Source organism: Stegodyphus dumicola, chromosome 10 (genome assembly GCF_044657685.1).
Source record: "Stegodyphus dumicola isolate Sdum_Otavi_A_Nest chromosome 10, ASM4465768v1".
In the NCBI taxonomy this organism is placed as follows: Eukaryota; Metazoa; Arthropoda; class Arachnida; order Araneae; family Eresidae; genus Stegodyphus; species Stegodyphus dumicola.
Window position 1 is genome coordinate 163,147,382 of NC_140777.1, and position 16,984 is coordinate 163,164,365.

Here is a 16,984-nt window from a genome sequence, read left to right on the forward strand (position 1 = left end):
TCAAAATCCATAGAATTTTATTTAAATTCTACATCAGTCTTTGGTTGCTTAGTTGCCATATTTTAAATTCTGCATTTGCATATTTATTTTTTTAATTATATAGAATGTTAGAAATAGGCAAAGGAAACTAAAAATGCTTTCTTGAGCCTCAGTCAAAATCTGTGCCAACATAAGGTTGCTCTTTTGCTTAATTTAATAAGCATTATAAAAAAATGATTGAATTTTGATAATGTAGCTTCTTTAAATTTTCTTTTTAATACTCATATTAAAGTGATCTAAGATGCATTGGTCAGGAAATTACTAAAAAATTTTCCTAAAACAAATTTTCTATATGAGCAGTCATGGCAGCTAATGTGATTGTAACTCATAATTTCCTCATTGTATTTAAATGTTCTAGCTTAATGTTGTCAGAAGCCTTCTAAATGTAATAATATATAAATAGGTACATATTTTAATGCTGTGTAAGTAAATACTGCATGCTATATTCCTAAAAAAAATTCTTTAGAAGAAAAATCATAAGGACAAAGCGAGTGTATAGTGCTGTATTGTATTCTTTGATATACCATCTGTATTGAAAGTGATATTTAAGACCATCTGTATTCACTTGTTTATGAAATATCTAAAACAATGTAGATGCAAAAGACTATAGATTTATAGTAATGCATTTGATTGAGTTCTTATTTTTTTCTGACATGAAGATTTCTGTACCTGATAGTGAACTATCAGCAGTATGATTGGTTTATAGTAGCAGTCAATATGATTGTTTCCAATAGCTTAGTCAATACATTAAATGAATGTTCATAAAATCATTATGTTGCACTGTATTACAATTTTAGTTCAACAGTAGTTTAAGGATCAGGCTAGCAAACAACCTTAAATGAGGAATATGACATTTTGGGCTTTCAATTCTTCGGACATTCTGCCTTCAACCTTAGCTTCAGCTAGACTTGTCTCTATAAGTTAGTTATTGTTGCTTCATAGTCTTTTTTAATAGAGTGTGGAAATAAAATTTCCAAAATTTACAGTACATATTAAACTTGTTATTGATATTAATAGAGTTCAATGAAGTTAATAAAGTATGGAAACAAAATTCTTCTGAGTATACATCAAACTTAGACAGTATGCATCAAACATACATAATAAATTTGTCTGATTAAGACAGCACTGTCTTAAAATATCATTTCAGATGAGAGAGAGGTTTTTTTTTTTTTTTTTTTTTTTTTTTTTTTTTTTTTTTTGACTGCAGTATTGCACTAAATATGATAATTATGCATTTTATGATAATGCTTAGTTTACCGCATTGAAGAACTTTTCATACAGAGATTGGTGGGATTTGGCTTTTCAAGCTGCTATTCCCAGTACTTGAGCTTTCTGAAATTTTAGCAATGAAAGGGCCTATCAAATTATTATAATAAAACAATATTTTCTACAGTTAATTTAATACAGATATGATATACACATTTTTTTTATATTTATTGCTCTTCAAATAACTTCTTCTGGCAAATATGTGAGTGCTAACAATTGACCAAATATCAGTTTTTTAAACAAATTTGAGTTTTTTAAACGATGGTGAATGAAAATTCCACTGAATGATAGTGGTGAAAATTTTCAACACAGAGATGTGCATTATTATTTTGGCATGTTGATTTAGCACATACACTAAAGTTAAGATTAATTTAAAAAGGCGCATTTAAGTGGACTTATGCCATTTAAACGTACAATCTGTTAGAATCAACTACCAATCCCATAAATTATATCTTTTCCGGACAGGACTTACTAAAACATGTTCTAACACATTCAAACAGATTGTAGAGTTCCTCACTTTGTAATTCTAAGTTAATGTTGGAAGTGAAGAATCTAAAAACTGATAAGCAAATAATCGCTAAAGTTCGGTAACAAGAAACAACAAGATAGAAGGGTAACTAATCCTTTATTATTCCAATAAGATTTAACAAAACTCCTCCTGGGAGTGTACAAACAAAGTCTGCACTTGCACTTGAACTTAAAAGACTAAGAATTAAACTAAAACTAAGATTAACTAAAGAAATATAGCCGAAGCTATCAAGGTTCAAATCGAGTTGCCCCCTTAACTTATTTGACTCTCGAAGCTTAGCAAGGGCCTGAATACGGCCGAGCGTAATAACAGCTTTGAGAGAGAGAGTGGCCAAAAAGGCAGACGCGCGTAAATCAGAAACTCTGATTCTCTCTGACTCAGTAAGTAACTTCGTGGTTTAAATACCGCTCCTCCACATTAAATATTCAGCAAGATTCCAAAACTACGTTCTGGCCGGAAGTAGTAAGTTGAAGTTAAAAATTTGACAGGAAAGGAACTTAAAATTTAACTGTTAATAAAATTAACATAATCCTTACAAGATGATTTTCACGAATGTGTTAATACCACTGAGTAAAGGCATCTTCATTCAGATAAATTCTGATTTGCAAATATAACAGCTACTAATCTGTTACTTTAATAAGCCGCTCATGAAAATAGCACTCACAGAAGAATTCATGAAACACATCATACTTTATCAAAAAGGCAGTAGTTCAGAAAATACTATAAAAATATGGAGGAAGTACATGGTGAAGGTGTTTTGAGTATTTTCAAGTGGCAATGATGGTTCGATAAATATCAGCAAGGCGACTTTAGCTTGAAAGACGCTAGCTACTTTTTTTTTTTATATAATGAAGAAAACTGCAATTGAAAGAAATCCATATGCAGCTATTGAAGAGAAGAGTCAACAGAAGAGGTTAATATATCATCATCAAATGTTTATTCTATCTGTAGCAACCTGAATCGTATCTAAGTTTGGCTGGTGGGGTCCACATAAACATATTTGCGCTAACCGAAGGGAATGTGTGAACATATGTACTGCTCTTCATTCAAGCGAAAAAAAATTCTCTTTTTATGAGCTGTTTAATTTCTGGTGAAAAGTTGCAAATTTTCATTGATAGAAAAGAAGCCATCCCATGAAATACTTGAAAAACGGACCATCAGTATTTTTTCCTAGAAATAAGCTGGCTAATTTCTTTAGGAATGACATAGCTATTACAGCCTTCAGGCGGAATGTTATTGCTTCAGGCGGGGAATATATACTGCATCCAAGTGCCAAAAAAACTGATACAGAGGAGCTAACGCGAAGTATATAGAAGCGCCACTTATTTGCATATTTCGTTGCGTCCGCCAGTGTGTACATAAAGTGACAGGCATCCCTGTTAAAGCTGTATACAGCGTGAGAAAGAAAAAATGACGATGATTTAGACTGATTTCAAAGCGCTGTCATTGTTAGCGCTAGTGAAGTGACCATTAAATTTCGGAGTTAGAAATTAAGTTCGGATTTTCGTAGACGATCATTGCAAAGATATGCCGGAATACAAGAATTCCGACAAAACCTCCAATTTACGACACAAGTATGACCTGAAAATGAGGTTGGGTGAACTTGACCATCATTGGTTGTCAGGAATCGTTTCACGTGATAGGCATTCAGTACTTTGGCAGGTAATATCGGAATTTAGTGTTGGAACCACAACACCATTTAGTGTCTGAATATTCTACAGGATACTGACTGAGCGGGCGGCGGATTCTACAGGATCCAATTGATGGCTGTACGGAACTAGCTTTTGTTTGGGCACGGTAACATCGATACTGGACACTTAAATAGCTGAAAACCAGTAGCATGGTCGAAAAACCGCGTTTGGAACTGTACTGGCAGGTGTAAAAAATCATGCACGGTGCTAATTCACATGAAACCGTGGAACCCACCTGGTAATAGATAATTGCACCTGCTGATGTAGGATCTGTAATTGTACGGGGTTTGTTTAACTGGAAATTATTGAGATCCTTGGTATGTCTGTAAAAGTTTCGTTTATATTTGGTTAGCGATATGTGCGCATCCTTTCTAAAGAAGTACACGTTTCTTGTCATGGATTCATGCTGATGAATTGATCTGTTCCAGCAGGGCAATGCACCTCCAGACAAATGCCACATTAAGCTTATAGGAGCATCTGTATAAGTTTGGACTTTTGCCATTCCCTTACAGGAACGCATTTGGGATACCGTGCAATGTACTGTCGAACAAAGAAAGCAAGACCTCGGAATACACCCGAAGTGTAGAGGTATGCTTTGTCTACAGCATATTTCCAGAAATTCGTAGAATCCATGCCTCGTCGTAGTTCTGTGATCGTTCGTTTCCTTGGAGGACCTACCTAATATTAGACGTTTGCACCAGTTTTTCTGCCATTTAATTGTAGTTAATGAAATTAACTTATTTTTTATTTCCTCAAAATGTGATTCATAAATCGATATTATTTGGGAATGACCTTATATTTACCATCATTTTATGTCACAGTTCTACGTTGTTATAAATAATAACGCTAACTAGCCGTACAATCCAATTCCTACCATTCGCTCTCTCTCTCTCTTTTTTTTTTTTTTTCTTTTTGTCGTAGGAAAGACGCAAATTATAAATAATAATCGTTAAAATCAATAAATGTGATAGCTGCTAATGTCCATTATATTAGAAAGAAAGCATTTTTCATTAACCACCATTTTGATCTTTAGTTTTTCGCTATTTAAGTTAAATGCTTATTCAAGTGTGTCAGTACTCAAGGAGTAAGAATTTCCATCTTCGCTTTTATCTCTGTCTCTCGTAAAGATTCGAGTTTCAGTTTATTTTATTTTTTTATCTTTATCCATTCTTACGTTGTCAGACTATTTACGTAATAATCCCTTCCCACAAATAAATTGCCTACGTGCCAGCAGTCACACGCTTCTTTTGAAATTTCATAAACGCGGATATGTTTAAACACTGTCGGGTCAAGTGTTTCGCAGGCTGTTACTTCATTCGCGTGGCTGGCGCTCAAGTCCACTCTACTCGCCGCGTTTTTAAGAGGATTGTTTTTCTTGAAGCCTGAGCAATTATGACGCCACGGATAAAGCAGTGATGGATGTTCCACTGATTTTAATGATGGTGGTGGATGCTTTGTAAAGATATCTTTTACTGCAGGTTTCGAACTGCGAATATGTGGTTAGTTAAAAGGCATGCTGAATAAAATCGCTAGCCTTTAGTTGAAATTATCATATTTGAGCTTAGTTATGAAATATTTATTTCACAGTGTTGGTTGTTTTTCAACATAATAAGGGGTAATGTCTAATTCCATTGAAGCATGCCTGTAACGTGATTAATTTGCCAGATTTTAGATATCAGATGACGGAGATGAGTAATAATTCTCAAATAGAATTGCTGTAGAAGAAAAAGAAAAGGCATAACGTCATTAAAACGTGGTTTGAAGAGGAGATTCGCAAGTTACCTACAACATGTTGACAAATTACATCTTGTTCAAAATGAACCTAAACTGTTTTTGTGAAAGTTGATGAAAAGAAAAATGATGCACAAGTTACCATAATTTTAATGGCAATAAATAACACGTATTTTGTATCTAAATATACTACAGTTGAAAACAAAACTTCAGTAACTTCTTTATAACCTCGACGCAAACGTGAGCGTCAAAACCCGACATTGAATAATTGGAAAAAAGGTTGCCAGGTAATCTATCGAATGTCTTTTTACGTTATAGTGTGCCTAGGAAAGGAGGCTCTGATTTAGTTGTTGAACTGTTGACACTAGAATGCAGAAAAATAAACCAATAAGGAAAATGTTTGGCACAGTGTTCTTATGGAGAAATTTTCGTTCAGTCATTTCTATCTTTTGAGCTCTAATGCCTACCTAATCATCTTTTGAGGGCCCACCAGCGGCGGAGCGGCAAAGTCGCTGAACATTGGTAGTTCGACCCGAGGTTCGAATCCCGCGAACGGGCCGGCTGCATGGTTGTTTTCGTGGTTTTCCCCGTGTGTTACGTGTATACGAACTAGTTCCCCTAAGAAAGTCCTCCACGAAGGCATCCTCCCTTAGGTAGTTAGTCTTATTATTAATTAAATAAAAAAACAAACCAAATCATATTTTGTACACCAATGCTTCCTTTCGCGGTGTTCCTGTTAGCCAAGGCAGGCGCAGTTTTGCTGTTTGGTGTTTCCAAAATTTAGCCGCTTTTAAATTTTGCTACCTGGTGCGGCCGCATTGGATGACCATCGGCTATGGTAGCATAAAAATGCTTCCTCTGCATCGCACAGATTGTTGGGAAATGTGCATTGAAGAATAGGGAAAATTTCGGGACTGGTGAATCATGGCCTGGAAATTTCCCGAATAGTAATCCAATCATATATTCATGAAATGCAATGGGACATCAGGATTGATCATGTAATGTAAAAAAGTTAAAGGAGTATCGAAAGAAATCGCTAGCCTTTATTTGAAATTATCATATTTGAGCTTAGTTTTATTCATGGAATTATTTCATTGTGTTGTTTCTCGACATAGTAAGGGGGTAACATCTAATTCCGTTTAATAGCGTGATTAATTTGTCAGACTTCAGTTCTTAGGTGACTAAGATAGGTTTGTTTTCACTTTGTTTTTAGATGATATAAGACACCTTTTGAAAATTGTTGTATGCGTGTCTTCAGTGGGTAAGAGGTAACGTCGCTGAACACTGGTAGTTCGGTCCGAGGTTCGAATCCCGCGAACGGGCTGACTGCATGGGTGTTTTCGTGGTTTTCCCTATGTGTAACGTATATACGAGCTAGTTTCCCTTAAAAAGTTCTCCACGAAGGCATCCCTTCCTTAAGGTAGATAAGCCCTCGAGTGCTTTGCCGTAATCTAATAAACCAAACTTCAGTGGGGAAGATCTTTGGCGTTTTGGTGGTACAAAGAAGAAATTTCATATTAAGCAAGATGTAAATTTTGTCAGAAAATAGATATAGAGATGACAATATAATTGTTTTGATAGTACAGCAAAATGTCAATTGTCGGACTTCAGGTATCCGAAATAGCTGTTATCCAGGCTGTTTCTTCTTTCTTACAAAGTAAAGAAATCTGATGTGCACACCACATGACTTCCTTGTACGGAATATTAAATTATACGCATTTCGTTCTGCATTTCATTTAAACTTATTTCATCGAATTCCATTAGAGATATATTTCTCATTCAATTAATTCAGTTCTCACTTCACGACAAGAAAAAAATACATAAAACCTTAAAATAGCTTTATGAAAAATTAAAAAAATATAACACCAAATGCAGTTAAAACAATTAAAAAAACCAATTTTTACGATTCAAATTAGAGTTTCTCCGCAAAAACAAGCAATTCGGCCAGCAGGCAAGAAGGCAGACTTTTTCGGTGCACAAAACTGAAAGTTTACATTTGGTCCCATTCGGCAAAAATACACTGAAGGTTGCAGAAATTGACTTAATTCACTATTTTGCTAAGTTTCAAAGACGAACAAATATGGCTGCTGTATTAGACTAAGTCGCACTTAAACAGCTTTTAAATTGTTGATAATTCTACAACTATTGCATGCGGATTAACGAAAGGCATAAAAACTTAAACCGGAACATAAGAACAACATAATTCAACTCTTTTAAAGCAAAAAATGGACAATTTATAAACATATAAGAATAATAAAAAAACATGAGTTCACGGAGCTGAGTAACAGAATGGGTATATATACATGCAGTTGTGCATATCCCTTTTCGGTTGCAATCGGCCGCACCGATAGTATATATATATATATATATATATATATGAGATGCACAACTGCATGTTGTAACAGTCCTGTATACAAAATTTAAACGTTCTGAGATTACGCGTTTTTTAGTTATGCGAGTTACATACATACAGACATCACGAAAAAATCTCTTCTGAATCCTTTTTAAATCCTTTTTGCAACCCATTTTGGGAAAAAGAGTTCTTTATTCTGTCCTTACGTACAGGTGTCACGCAATAACGTCATTAAATTGTATTCCATAGCGGTTATAATGGATTATTTTTAATGAAATATGATAATATTCGCGGTAAATATTTAATAAAAATTTTCGCGATTACAATACTTCCTTTATTTTATTGGAAGTAATTAATTGTTGGTATTAATTTAGTTATGTTTTATTTTATTTGTGGGTTTCATGGAAATCATAAAGAAGCTTAAGCAATAAATAATGCGGATTAATTTGTAAATTTTGTTTTAGGTCTTTAAAACTATCTACTAATTTAATTTTAGTTGAATGTAAATCAGCTATGCGCTTTTTTTTGCAAATAAAAAAAATCAGTTTGATTTTTAATTTTAGAAAAAATAAAAAAACAAGATTATGTGCATAGTTCCGAGTTCTGCCTCAATGAAGAAATGAAATTTTTTTTATTTTCATAAATACAGTCAATATTAAGCAATTAAAAAGTGATTTCGTTGTTTGATTTAACTAAAAAATGTATTTTGAACTCTTGATACGAATTTATATTTTAAATTACATAAAAAGAAAGCGAAAAAAAATAAAAGTACCTTAACCTGAGGTACAGTTAAATGCATATATAGCTTACCTTCTCCTTCCCTTCAATATCCGTATTTTCTGAATATCTGCATGGGATACAGTATTAAGTAGTTCGGATATTTGAAGTTCTATTGTCTAGGGAAAAAATAAAATGTAATTAAAGTGACTTTAATATATTGCCTAAATTTGTCTAATAAGAATCAAAATAAAAATCATGGAGATTCATTAGATGGGTGTGTTCTGTATTTTACGACGATGCTCAAGGTGCAGTCCTTTTATTATAAGAACGGACGCGCATTTTACCGTCTAGCGAATCCAATTATCTTCTAAATGGGGAAATCTAATTCTGGAGAAATTTTCTTTCAGAATTTTTGCGGAAAGTTTTACTCTGTCTTCTCTGATGAAAAGAAGGGAAAAGAAATAAGGTCTAAGCACTCTTTAAGAGAATGATGAAATTTTTCAAAACAAATTATCGATTGAAAGTCTCCTCTCTCAGATGTTATATTATTGAACCAAAATATTATAAAAACGTAAAGAGTATGTATACACACCTATTATCACAAACAAAATTATCCTGTTTTAATCTCTAATGCTTGTCTGCATAAGCATGGAGAATTTCTAATTTATCTGATAGACATTTTAGGTCAGGTCGTTTACGTTAATCGAGTACATTCATAAAAGACTGACTAACAGTTAAAAACTAAATTTTTGTTTTTCGTCTTTAATGCTGTTGGAATGTTATTTCTGTATTCTTAAGTATGTATAATTATAGACAAGACTGTTCAAGTGGTAAATTAGTGCATTATATTTCTATACTAAAATGTAAGAAAGAAAAATAAAATAAAATTTGTTCCTGTTAAGAGCTTAGATTTTCTGATTATCCCTGTCCGAAAAGTCGCCAAGGAGGTTGTGACTGATTTTTTTGCCAAGCTAATACTCAAAAGGTAACAGTTATTTTGCAAATGGGTGGCTCCCTAATAATACCATAAAAGAGCAATAAATCAATATAATTACAAATGCAACAAACATTAATAATAAAACACCCTTTTCAAAAAATTCTTATGCAATTTTATTTTTTCGCTATTGCTCTCCGCCAAGTGCACAGCGATCCGTTTTTACTTTAAAAAATCAGATTTTTCATTGTACGCGCTGCAACTTTGTTTGTTAGCAAAGTATCTTCACTTTATAATTTTTATTCTTATCATAAATACGTATTTTTTATCAATATTTCCTTAGCCCACATCATGTGATGATGACTTAACGTTATCCATTCCTTTTTATTTGTCATAAGAAATTTTTCCTTCTGGTTTTACCTTCTAAATTGAGAAAATATCTCGACCTTGCTATTCCAAATTCAAATAATTGCTTATATTCTAAAGACTAGATGTGTTCTTTATTTTATGATTAAATGAGGGCAAGTTGGCCTCAAGGTTTATTCTTTGGGTTATTTGTGTCCATAAAGAAGCGAGTAAATACAGGAAGATGTAAATTGAGCTCAGCAGTGAGCTACTGTAGATAAATGCTACTGCTTTCAATTACTGAAGCTATTTATTTTGATTGCGCGGCCATCCGCCTGAAATAGTTATCAAGATAAGGAAAAATAGGTACTTTTCCGTTTCGCCGGCGCAGGCGATAAAATCGCCAATAATGGTACAACTGATGCCAAACTGAATATCCTTGCTGGTAACCTTTTACGTCTCATTTTCAAAACAAGTCGCAGCCATTTCTTATCAGATTGATTGTTTCTTTACTAGCATATAATTACATAGAATTTTTACCAGACAGTTCAATTTTAGTCCCTAAAGCTATTCGCGGTAATTAAGTCAATTAGGATGCAATCACACCGTTCACCCGAAGGCTAAAATATAGAAAAGGCGAAGTCAAGGATTAAATTCACCAATTCTAATGAGAATACACTAACAAAGTAAAGCACTGCGGTTTTACTTCATTTCTGAGTAAGCTATTCTTACGAATTGAAATAATTCTTGCATTTAAACTTGTATTTTTAACTAAAATTTAACTTGAAATTAATGTAAATAATTACTGAGAGAATTTTGTAGCGTAGGTAACGTGAGATGAGATCACTTGGGGGTCACGTGATACGAACCGGCGAATCAGGATGTTGAACCTTAAAAGCATAGTAACTTATTAAATTAATGCGTTTACAAATTTATTGGCTTGCTACAAAATTTTAAACGCTATTAAAATGTTTATGCCTTCAAAATAAACAATTCTTGAACTAACATTTGTTAACATTTTTTATGTGTATACTGTATGTTGTCGCCAATAAAATCTACTTGGCGAGATTTGTCGGCGAAACGGAAAAGTACCAAAAAATATAATGATTTTAATGACTGAAATATTTAATAGCTCCAATTAAGCTTTTCGTGATTTAAATGCATTTTTCTTTAAATCAGTCAAATTAAAATATAGAAAAAGTATTCTTAAAAACTGCGTTTACTGCTTTTAAATCGCTTGGTTTGTTAATCAGTAACAGGTTAAATTTCAGCTTAAGGATTTTACGCTTGACAGAAAGGCAACGCGTTGGCGTGTGAAAGATAAAAGAATTTTATTTCAAGCAGTGGCAATACATTTCATTGAATTTATTGATTAAAATTGAAAAATAAAAATTTTTATTTCTCTGAAGGGCAAGCGTCGAAGATAAGTATGTTTTATTTCGAGCAGTATTGCCACTGGTTAATCAGAAATTCATTAAATTCTTACAAAAATGAAAAAAATCAGAAACGAATTCGAAATTTAAAATTCTGCCTTCAAGGTGCATTTATTCGGGTTGAGGACTACGTGTTTGAAAAATTTGGTAGCTCTGCGTGCTGCCGTTTTTACGGAATGCGAGAAACATGCATACAAACAAATTCTTCATTATTTTAAGAGTAAAGATATGTACATTTGATTTTGTAAATCATATTCATGAGAGAGCATGTTTAATTCATTCTGAATCATAAATGAAATGTATATTTTTAAACAAAACTGTATGATCTGTAATTCGATATTTTTGAATACAGAATACATAGAACGTAATTGAAGAAAAAAATGTCATTACTCTTTTTTGTTTGCGGCTTACCAAACTAAATCCTAAAAAGACATGGAGTAATAAAGTATAAAAAAGGTCATCGTAATTTGATGAGAAAAGCATTTTTATGCTTTTAAAATATTCATAAATAAAAGTTCATTATCTTGATAAAAAGTGCAGTAAATTCTGAGGTACGGAAAAACAGTTAATAGTTGTTACTATTGATTGTGCTTACTGTTTATTTTTGTATTGCGCTATTAGCCTCGGGGCTAAAAAATATCTGATTGTGTTTTATGATTCAGCATCTGTTCCGGTTTCCATGAAAGGAAACATAAGACTTAGCAGTTGAAAATGGAGTTAAAAGACATTATGGCGGAATATGAATACTATGAATCATGTAAAGTTTCGGCATTGTGAAGTGCCTTAAAACTTTATTTAAACCTCTCTCCCACTACCTGTATGAACATATAAATACGCAAAATGTACTTTCGTTCGAGAGTATAAAAGATAACTATAAAAGATAACGTATAAAAGATAACCTATAAAAAAAAGAAATCAGCGAAATATGAGATGTCAGATATCCCTGTATTCTGTGAATTGTTGAATTATTCTGTAACATTGTTCGTGTTACTGTGAGTGACTGATCCAACAAAGAAAGAAATAAAAGAAGGAGTCAATCAATAAAATTGATTATCGTTTGATTTTAAAAATAGAAGGATTTTATTTGCATATAATTTGCCTCGACAAAATCAATTTCTGAATGAATCATCGTAATAATTAAGTTTTTTTTTTTTTTTTTTTTTTTTTTTTCCCGGAGGACATTGATATTTTTGTATAACATTTATGTGACTTTTATATGCTTTATAACCTCTTATTAGTATTCCAGTCTGTCGAAAGAGATTAGTGCCCAAGTAGGTAAGACATTGACTTCACTGCGATTGTAATTCAAATCTAAATCTTCCAAATAATAGCTGTTTTGCATAATTGGCATTCTTTTTTCTTTCGTAAGAGTTATAACCTTTACTCCTTTTTTTCAAAAATAGCTTCGCAGTCAAATGTGTGTCAAAATATGTTAAATTATGAGTTTATCTCTTGTCGTGTCTAAGAAATACCTCCAACGATTGTTATGATTCCTATAAAACCAAGGTTCTTGGAATTCGTGCTTCGCAGACGGCCCTTGAAGACGCCGAGAATGTTCTCGTAAGTTCTAACGATGGAAGAAAGGGAGCGTGTAGTGCATATACGTGGCCCACCGGTAGACCTGACGCGCGTCAAGAAAAAAACCATCCATCAAAAAAACTTTGCTTTAAAAACTCTAAATAAAAACCACTCTAAAAAACTTGCTTTTTGTTTCCCACAGGGCACCTTCGCATAACCACTTCGTCATTTACCGCTTTGATGCTCTCGTTCTGGACTCAGCTTTTGCTCTTTCTTATGGGAGAAGAAGGCGGATGGGGGCTTTCTCCGCATTCTTTAAGGTCCTTCTTTCTTGTTATTTTGCGTGCGCACTGAGAAACCATTGTGTATGCTTGGGAATTTTGTTTGCAGCAGAAATGCGAAGGGGTCACTCACTACAAATGGAAAAAAGCTAGCTATTCACCCCCCCCCTCGTTTTTGCCTACAGACTGCAGAGGGGAAGTCATTGTCTTTGCTGATTTTATTGTGTATGGTTAATGGTGCAGTTAACCTTGCACGTTATAACGAATTGCATCGCAAACTGCTGACAAAACGTGTCTGAGATGAAGAGACGTTGTGTCTTTAGTGCGATTATAACAATCAATTATTCTTTATTTCACTGAGTATTAAGTATGTTTTACTTGTCTTCAATCCTAGGTATACTAAGCTGTGGTCTATGTCAAAAAATTAAGTCAGATCAATTGTTAAGTTTACTTCTTTTCCTTATCTATAATATTTTAATCTGTATGTCAAGTTGATCTTCAAAACTGCATATTTTTCTGAGAAACCTAGAAGATTAACCTTTTGTGTTTTAAATGAAGAAAAAGTGTCTGTCTCTTTTTTTTTTTTTTTTTTTTTTTTTTTTTTTTTTTTTTTTTTTAATGCTAAATTTAATTCCCTTCTCCAGTACTAATTCCTATAATTCTGTTGTTTCAAAAAATTTAGTTACATTTGAATGCGAAGTAGAATTCTTGTTACAACGTGCTCAATAGCCGACTGACTGCGAAGCTTAATTTCTAGAATTAGAAAAGCCGAATCTTATGGATGGCCGTCATAAAAGCTGGACTAATTAACTAACTAATTAATAATTAAATTAAAATTCAATAAAATTTAGAGATATAAATAAAAAATCAAGTAAGAACATCATCTAAATTGGGCTTCGGCTAGAATTACGTTTTCACTCAAAATCTAAGAAAACGTGGAGCCTGTACGCGGCTGAATTAAGCCCTAAATATGCGGTATAGTGTACGATTCCAAGGAAAGCTAGAAAGAAAAACCGTTCTTTTCCCAACACACCATTGAAAACGTAAAGCGATTTAAGCGTCAGGAAGAAAGAGTGTGCTAATGTGGAAGTAAATTTAAATAGATAATAGAAGGATAACTTCGAAAACAAAGACAGTAGAATCCAGTACTTCCTGACCACGCTGTGCTAGAGATATATTCTAGCTATCAAGCACAATGCAACAGGGAAAAAAAATTCCCCCTAATCCGATCCGAAAACGGTGTAAGAACAAAAGTAAAATTCTGTACAGATGACATCCCGTATTCGGTTAACATCGTATAAAAAGTCTGCAGGAGCTCTAGAGTGGGAAATTGCAATTTTTGCACGTGCACCAGCAAAGGGATCGCTTTTAGTAGTTTCGGGAACGAAAAATGTACCCGCTGTCTCAAATTCATTGCACTTCCTGGAGAATAGGCCTTTAACATGTGGGTGGGGCTTTTCATTTCTTAAAAGTCTAAACTCTGATCATAATGTTTATTTCACAGGGAAAGACAGACATGCATTCAGACCGAGTTTTAAAACATATTTATTATTATTTATCTAAAAAATTGAGAAATACTGGAGCCATACTAAGGCGCAATTTAAGCTTTGGCTGCTTGGATGCGAGTCAGATCGGATCCAGAAAGAAGACTAGCAGTTCGTTTGGGCATTGGACTAGCATGTATTCTTACCTTACAAAGTCATTCATGGAGGCATTTCTCTGAAGGAGTGCTTTTCCATGACAAGTGAAGTTAATCAACATCATTAACATTCGTTGAAAGAGTTTTCTAGTAATATCCGAGTACCTGAAGCTGCGAAATACAGGTGGTTCTTAGATTTGGTTCTCGATACTTGAGCAGGCTGGCTGCATGAGTTTTCATACTTTTCCCCAATCGTTTATGCAAAAGTATTATTTCGTGGTTAACATAAATGTGTTAGTAAGCGTTTAAGAATCCTGCATGTAGGCATCCCTAAGGCTCATAGTCTTCTAATGCTTAGTTCCATAATCCAGTCTTCAAATGAGTATAAAGTGATATAAACGTGTAATTAAGCGTTATTTACTTAATATTGATATCGTAAAAATTCAGTATTCACTTCATATTAATAAAATACAGTTAAAAAGTTGATGATATAATTTAATGTTATTTACTTATCCTCCAGAGTGTTTGATGTTCAGAATTATGTTATAATCTGGAGGGGGGAACCATCAACTTTTGCTTAATTTTGAACTATTAACCCCCTGATTCTGTAACGAATCAAATTATGCTTTAAGTTAAAATGACCTACCAAATGTACCTGTTTTTGTCTTGTCCAACATTCAACTCTTGTTTTCAGTTCCCTATGATCTGTTCCGAATAATTTTGATGTGCTAATATTGATGTTAACTCGTCGAACGCACGCAGAGAAGTCAACTTTTTTTACTTCCCAATGATTCTTTCAGATTGTTTTTGATTACTTTCATATTCAAAAACATTACTTGTAAACATAAACGTTAATCACCTGAGTGCGTCCATGCATTTTTTTCCCTCTTCGTCCCTCCTTTTTTCTTCCCCATTTTGTTTCTGTTTGCCTTTCTAAATCATATTAATCAAGAAGATATCATTGCTAACCTAGAAATAACAATAAACAATAACTAAATAAGCAACTCCCAGCTTTAAAACTAAACATCTAAACAGATCGCAAAATGCATATCATGAAATAAGATAACAGCAATGAGGCCTATAACTTCCTGTTGATTGTATTAGAACAATCTTGAAATTCACAATTTTAAATAACGTTTAGAATACCATTTTAAGTTGCTTTACAAATCGTTGCACTTTACAAATCGACCAGTTTAAATCGCTTTGTTTTGATACCATCCACAGCTTCAAAACAAAGAATAGTTAAATTAAATGTTTTGGGTATTTTCCTGAGTTTACAGCTACTCAGTTAGTACTTTTGTGTGTTAAGAGTTCGTCTAAATTTTATGAATAAACTTCTCAAGAGAAGGGGGGGAACCCAAAAATTTGAATCCTTTTTAGCCACTCCAAGTGGTAACAATTTTGCAACAGTTAAAGGTATTCCAAGCAAATCCAGATATTTTCATTAGTTTACATCCCAAATATTTAAAAAAACAAAAAGAATGGCAGTACTTAACAATCTCTAAATGTGAATATTGATCAGCTGACTACGTCAGTGGCGCACACATTTTTCTCTTCGCTTTTTCTAAGATAAGTATTTATGTATACTAATGATACATATTATCCCCCACCCTTCTTTCATTATCTTGAGTATACGCACATACTATTTCGGAGGGGAAGAAGGTTACTATTTATGAGAGATTCGACTAAAACTAGTTTTTGTTTCGAATGCAGTAGAAAATCGTCGTTTTCACGAATCAGACGAAATACTCTGAATATTACAATTTTCCGTTATGCTTTTGTGCTGTTTACGGAAGGGTTTTATCCCATTTAAAAAGAGTCGATTCTTCAGTCAGCACCACGAGCCCTTTGGCGGATGGACATTCAGCGAATTCGACCGTCTCGAGTGCACTTTAGAGGCAAGCATTTAAATGGACCTGTTTCTGCTCAAGTGGTCACAAATTTAGTCATCCTCCGATTGCTGCTGGGCTTATTTATTGGACGTCCTCGATGGGTTGCGGCTCTTTCTTCCGCATCTGCTGCGACGTTAAGTCGAGCTGGGACAGCTGTGGTTTTTGTCATCTCGAGTGCTCATTCGCACAAACCGCACCTCGCGTGCGTTTGCTTTGGCATGATTGGTGCTCTTGTTTCGACAGGGATGATTACAAGACGCACGTGCCGCAGTCGATTATTGTATTGTCCTTTAGAATGAATATTTTCAATAATCGTTGATTGTTAATAGATTTTTAGCATAATTTTCTGCGCATCATCGCATTTGTACATAGAGAGCGTTTATTGTGATGACGGCACACTTTAATTGTGCTTGAATATTAGGATTGTTAATTTGCCATCGCAGCACTTACTTCCATGTCGATATATATTTTTATTGTGCTTGAATTAGAATTGTTATTTTAACATCTTTGTGTTTTTCTTGTAACTTCAAAAGTTAGATTGGATGGAATGTTTCCACGCGCGTTCGCACACACACAAAAAAACGCATTTACCTCTAATTTTGTAGGTTATTTT

The 16,984-nt window shown here is 33.6% G+C and overlaps 1 protein-coding gene across 2 annotated transcripts in view; it reads left to right on the forward strand.

Moving 5' to 3' along the window:
* LOC118185249 (caskin-2-like) overlaps positions 1-16,984 on the forward strand; it is a 658,017-nt gene that overhangs the window by 521,530 nt on the left and 119,503 nt on the right. The gene's annotated exons all lie outside the window — the stretch shown is intronic.